Here is a 6,217-nt window from a genome sequence, read left to right as displayed (position 1 = left end):
CCAGTCAATACCAGCAGATTCATTATTTACGGCATCAATACCACTGTGTTTAGTTTAGCTCTAAAGCACAGAGGAGGAGGACGTTCCCTTCTGTCTCCCTCTGTGATGTAGATTTCAGCTCTGTCTGAGGAGTCGTGAGCGTTTTCCTGTTGGAAACGCTCCCATGCGTCAGTGGTTGACTCTAAACGTTTTAGACTGTCATGCTTCAGAATGGTGTTGGATTATTGAGTGAGTGAGATGAGTGCTGCATGGAATCTGGATGGGGATGAATAGGGTGTGTGTGTGTGTGTGTGTGTGTGTGTGTGTGTTTGGGTGCAAAAGTAATATGTAAATCTATGTAAACGTCTAATATGTAAAAATATGTAAAGGTGAGTGGACAGTAAATGACTATCAACACACCCACACGCATGCACGCACACACACACACACACACACACACACACACACACACACACACACACACACACACACACACACACACACACACAAACACACGCCCACACACACACACACACACATCCCCTACACAACACATTTCACACTCCTTCCATCTCTCTCAAATGTCCCTTGCCTCTCAGAAAAACAAGGTTCCATACAGAGTCTAACCATGACAACCGATCTCGGGGCTGGTAACGGGAGGGGTGCCAGTGGGTGATTATCAGGAGACAGATAGCAGATGACAGCTGCCTTTGGTTATTGATGAATTTCATAATTAAAAAGCCTTTTGGGGGGGCCCAAGGAACAAAAGAGAAAATCACGCCTATGATAAACGACTCTATCATCTTTAAAAGGGCTGATAGGACACACACCGCCAGGGCTGTTCCACACTCCTTTACGCTTTCTAGGAACCATCCTGAATAGGATTTCTGAATATGAAAGAAAGTCCCCCGGCTTTAATATGACCAGAGCTAGCTGAGAGAGAGAGAGAGAGAGAGAGAGAGAGAGAGAGAGAGAGAGAGAGAGAGAGAGAGAGAGAGAGAGAGAGAGAGAGAGAGAGAGAGAGAGAGAGAGAGAGAGAGAGAGAGCTGTTTTAATAAAAGGGTAACATGTGCCAAATTGATGTGAAACACAATGTATACTTTTCTCATTCCCTTTACTTTACTGTAAGGTGGGGGAAAACACACAGCTCAGACGTGCTGTATTTTACAGTAGTACCGAGTCTATTTGTAGCGGACTACTACTAAACTAGTGTTTGGTGTCAGATCAGTATCAGATCAGACAGGGCGAGAGGCACAGGCACATCCACCATCTCTCCTGCAGCTAGGCAGGTACGTCTGCATGCCTGATAGCTCCACATGGTATCTGTGGAGAAGAGAGAGAGAGAGGGGGGGGTGAGAGAGAGGGAAAGAGAGAGGGGAGAGAGAGGGGGGGGGGGTGAGAGAGAGAGGTGGGGGGGGTGAGAGAGAGGGAGAGAGAGGGGAGTCAGGGAGAGGAGGAGGGGGAGTGAGAGAGGGAGGGAGAAAGAAAGAAAGAGAGAGAGAAGAGGGAGAAAGAAGAAAAAAAGCCTGCTGATCTTAGGGAATTCCTGCACCTTTATCCCTGCAATGCCAGTATTTTTACAGCATGAGTGCGTGCTGCCTGGGCTAAAGCTGAATCCCCCCCCCCCCCACGTGCCCCCCACACAGCTCTCCCTCCCCAACCTGCTACATGCCCTCTCTCCCTCTCTCTCTCTGCAGTGACATCACCCATTCCCACACACTCTGATTGGTTGGCCAGAGGAGGGAAATAGATTGTTTCTGCAGCCGAGAGAGAGAGAGAGAGAGAGAGGGAGGGAGTGAGTGAGAGAGATTGAGAAGAGCCGGCACTGCGCTCACACACGCCCCCCCCCCCCCCCCCACACACACACACACACACACACACAAGCTGCTTAGGACGCAGGAAAAACACTGACATGGACAACTACGACTCAGTGTTTTGACTGGCGGAGGACACAGAGGACATTAGGATGGAAAGGAGGAGATAGGAGAAATAGGAGAAGGAGGTTACAACCTTCATCCTTGACCGTGGACAACAAGCAACAGTTTCAGTGTTGTCATCGGCGGGAGACCAAAGCCCCAGAGAGAGGGAAGGGGATTCTCTGAAGATTCACCTCCCCAAAACAGGGAGAGGCATCAAGGGCAGGACGAAGGGCGTCTGTACCCCTTCCTGGAGGCTGTACCTCTGTGGATGTCTTCTCCACATCCACATGAGGGAAGACCAGGGAGAGGTGTGGAGTACAAGATGGAACGCCGATCAGGGGGAGACGCCACCCCGAAGAAGAGCACCTCACTCAATCTGGTCACTGGGTTCTTTCACTTCCTCCGTGGTAAGGCAAAATGTGTGTGTGTGTGTGTGTGTGTGTGTGTGTTCATGAAAAAGAGAATATCAGTACAAACATACATGCATGTAAGAGAATGTTTGAGAGTCTGTCTGTGTGTGTGTGTGTGTGTGTGTGTGAGTGTGTGTGTGTGTTTGTGTGTGTGTGTGTGTGTGTGTGTGTGTATGTGTGCAGTAGTACAGTATGTGTGTGTATTTGCATGAATGGGTCTGTGTCCTACCTATTTAGCTTATTTAACCTCCCATGCAGGATACCCCTGATGAGAGCAGTGAGCGTTAAGCGAGGAGGGCGCAGGGAGAGGGCGCAGGGGGAGTTGCGGGGTGGTGAGGGGGCGTTTCCACCCTGGCAGCGGGGTGTGTGGAGGTCACTCTGAAGCAGGTGAACCAGACGTAACAAACAGACAAGCACCGGCACTCTGCGTGTCTGCCTGTCTGCTTGTTTGTTGATCTGTCTGTCTGCTTGCCTGCCTGCCTGCCTGCCTGCCTGCCTGCTTGTCTGTCTGTCTGCTTGTCTGTCTGTCTGCTTGTCTGTCTGTCTGCCTATATGTCTGTCTGTCTGCCTGCCTGCCTGCCTGTCTGTCTGCCTGTCTGTCTGCCTGCCTGCTTGTCTGTCTGCCTGTCTGTCTGTCTGCTTGTCTGTCTGTCTGCCTATATGTCTGTCTGTCTGCCTGCCTGCCTGTCTGTCTGCCTGTCTGTCTGTCTGTCTGTCTGTCTGTCTGCCTATATGTCTGTCTGTCTGTCTGTCTGTCTGTCTGCCTATCTGTCTGTCTGTCTGCCTATATGGCTGTCTGTCTGTCTGTCTGCCTATCTGTCTGTCTGCCTATCTGTCTGTCTGTCTGCCTATATGGCTGTCTGTCTGTCTGTCTGTCTGTCTGCCTATCTGTCTGTCTGCCTGTCTGTCTGTCTGCTTGTCTGTCTGTCTGCCTATATGTCTGTCTGTCTGTCTGTCTGCCTATATGTCTGTCTGTCTGTCTGTCTGTGTATCTGTCTGCCTGCCTGTCTGTCTGTTTGCCTGTCTGTTTGTCAGTTGATCTTTCTGTCTGTCTGTCTGCCTGTCTGTCTGTCTGTTTGCCTGTTTGTCTGCCTGTCTGTCTTTCTGTCTGTCTGCCTGCCTGTCAGTCTGCCTGTCTGTCTGTCTGTCTGTCTGTCTGCCTATCTGGCTGTCTGTCTGCCTGTCTGTGTATCTGTCTGTCTGTCTGCCTGCCTGTCTGTCTGTTTGCCTGTCTGTTTGTCAGTTGATCTTTCTGTTTGTCTGTCTGTCTGCCTGTCTGTCTGCTTGTCTGTCTAGGATACCTGTCCCAGTCATATTACAGTCAGTCAGCATCAAACTGATGGCAGTGAGACAATAGCGTTTGTCACAGTGCTTCACTAAGGTCATTTCCTCATCGGGGACAGGGGACAGGGAATGAGACTAATGATAGTGGCTATCCTTAGCAGTGGGGGTAATCAAGTGTGTTAAAATACTGCTCCGAGGGTTGGTTGCTAAGTAAGGGTATTTCCTTTGTGTTTGAAGTTTTGTGTGTGTGTGTGTATGTGTGTGTGTCTGTGTGTGTGTCTTTGTGTGTGTGTGTGTGTGTGTGTGTGTGTGTGCGCCTGCGTGCGTGTGAGTGTTCGTGAGAGAGTGTACTGCATGTACATGTGTGTATGAGTGCGGTTCAAAGTCACCTCGTCCCTGAGATGGGGAGCTTGGCACCAACACACACATGCAGCCCCCCCACCCCTCCTCACATTCACACACAGACACGCACACACACACGCGCACACACACACACACACACACACACACACACACACACACACACACACACACACATCCCCAGATGTGCAGGTCTAAATCTTAACCTTCCCCATTCTCATTCTTTGCTCTTTTCTCATCAATATTAGATTATTTTTTGGACCCGATCAAACGATTAATTCATAAAAACGGGACCTGCTCAGTGGCACGTGTGAATTGTGTGTGAATATGGGACTGCATTATGTATGAAACACCCCCTCTCCCCTCCCTCCCCCCCCTATGCCCCCCCCCCCCTCTCCTCTCCCCAACCCTCTTCGCATCTGCCTGCATTAGCCAGTGACACACTAACCGACTTGTGTGTAATCAATCAGTCAGCGTGTTTCATTAAGGCAGGGGAAATCACTGTGTCAGTCGTCCTCTCATCCTGATAACACTGCTTATCTCAAGGATATTGCTCTGAGCTGCCGTAGCCAGCTGGCAAAAAAGAGAACGAAAATAAATAAATAAAAATGTCATGCGTGACAGTCAAAACATATGATATGTGTGTGTGTTTTTGGCTGGGGTAGAGGGTGTGTGTATTTTGTGCGTGCGTGTGTGTGTGTGTGTGTGTGTATGTTTTGTGTTTCAGGGCGAGTGGGTGGGGAGGAGGAGGGTGTGTGTGTGTGTGTGTGTCAGTGTGAGTGAGTGGGGAGGGGGTGTGTGAGTGTCATATGATTGATATGTTTACATTGTTTACGTGACAGTTTAAAACACTGAAACTATTGAGGTTTGGGTCTGTGGAGTTATAGTGATGGATAGCGGCTTATGTGGAATATTGTTTGTAATATGACAACCTCTCAAAGCATTATCTTCTTGACAAGTGGATAGATGCTCTCTTCTCTCGCTCTTCTCTCTCTCTTTCTCTCTCTCTCTCTCTCTCTCTCGCTCTCTCTTTCTCTCTCTCTCTCTCTCTCCCTCTGAGTCTGTTTCTCCCTATCTGAGGGACCCCCACTGATTTACTGTGTTGTGTCTCATTTCAGTTGAGTGGCTTCTTAAGGGACATCGCCTGTATTGATTGTGCTTGCGGTAATAGATTGGTATCGGGGTGGCCATTTAACTGTGTCTTGTGTCCTTCAATTGTATGAGATGGCATGCGTTCACTTGGTCGCCTACAAACTGAACAGCAATACTCAGTTATAAACATTATGCTTGAAATCTAGTTGGGAGCTCATGAAACAAAGAAATTGGACATGACTCATAATTCATAAGGAGAGGAACTACTGACTTCTTTTGTTAAAAGGGAATCCTTTTTAAAAAGGCCACAGGGTTTTCAGTCGGCTTTGAAGAGGGGACCGTATGGTGGAAATGCCATCTAAATGTCAGATCACTTCTCATTGTACCTTGGTCTATAAAGACCTGACGGCTGCCTACGATACCGTATGGCATCGCGGCCTCACCTGCAAGCTGCTCCGCCTGCTGCCGGACAGGCACATGGTCAGAATGATCATGGAGCTAATCCGTAACCGCAGCTTTACCCTCACCACCGGTTGCGGACAGCTAAGCAGGCTTCGACGCCTTAAGAACGGCGTCCCTCAGGGATCGGTCCTGGCCCCCCTCCTCTATAATATATACACCTATGACCTGCCCAACACACTCTCGCGGAAGTACGCCTACGCAGACGACCTCGCACTGGTCTACTCTGCTGGAAATTGGCAGTCTGTGGAGGGGATTCTGAGCCAGGACATGCAGACACTAGTGGCATACTTCCGGAAATGGAGATTGAAGCTTAGCTAGGCAAAGACGGTGTCGGCTGCCTTCCACCTTAACAACAGGGAGGCTAAACGTGAGCTTAGAGTACACCTAGATGGAACTCCCCTGCCATGTTCCGCTGAGCCAATCTATCTCGGCGTGACATTGGACAGGACGCTCACGTTTCGCAGACACCTCGAGTCACTGCGCAAGAAGTTAACAGCTCGTGTGGCGTTGATGAGGCGACTGGTTGGCTCGGGCTGGGGCGCCGGCGCAAGGACCTTGCGCACGGCAGCCCTAGCCCTCGTTTATTCAACTAGTGAATACTGCGCCCCAGTATGGTGTCGCAGTGCCCACACCCGCTTCATCGACTCGCCTATAAACGAAGCCTTGCGCATTGTGACAGGATGCCTGCGTCCTACCCCCGTGGACAACCTT

General features: G+C 49.9%; 1 protein-coding gene across 1 annotated transcript in view; it reads left to right on the top strand.

Annotated features, from left to right (window-relative positions):
• syne1a (spectrin repeat containing, nuclear envelope 1a) overlaps positions 1 to 6,217 on the top strand; it is a gene marked incomplete at its 5' end in the record, with an annotated part of 196,473 nt that overhangs the window by 14,346 nt on the left and 175,910 nt on the right.

Source organism: Nansenia antarctica (assembly GCF_963989245.1).
Source record: "Nansenia antarctica genome assembly, chromosome: 1".
NCBI lineage: Eukaryota > Metazoa > Chordata > Actinopteri > Argentiniformes > Microstomatidae > Nansenia > Nansenia antarctica.
The sequence above is the reverse complement of the archived record's forward strand: the minus strand, read 5'-3'. Positions and strand labels throughout refer to the sequence as shown.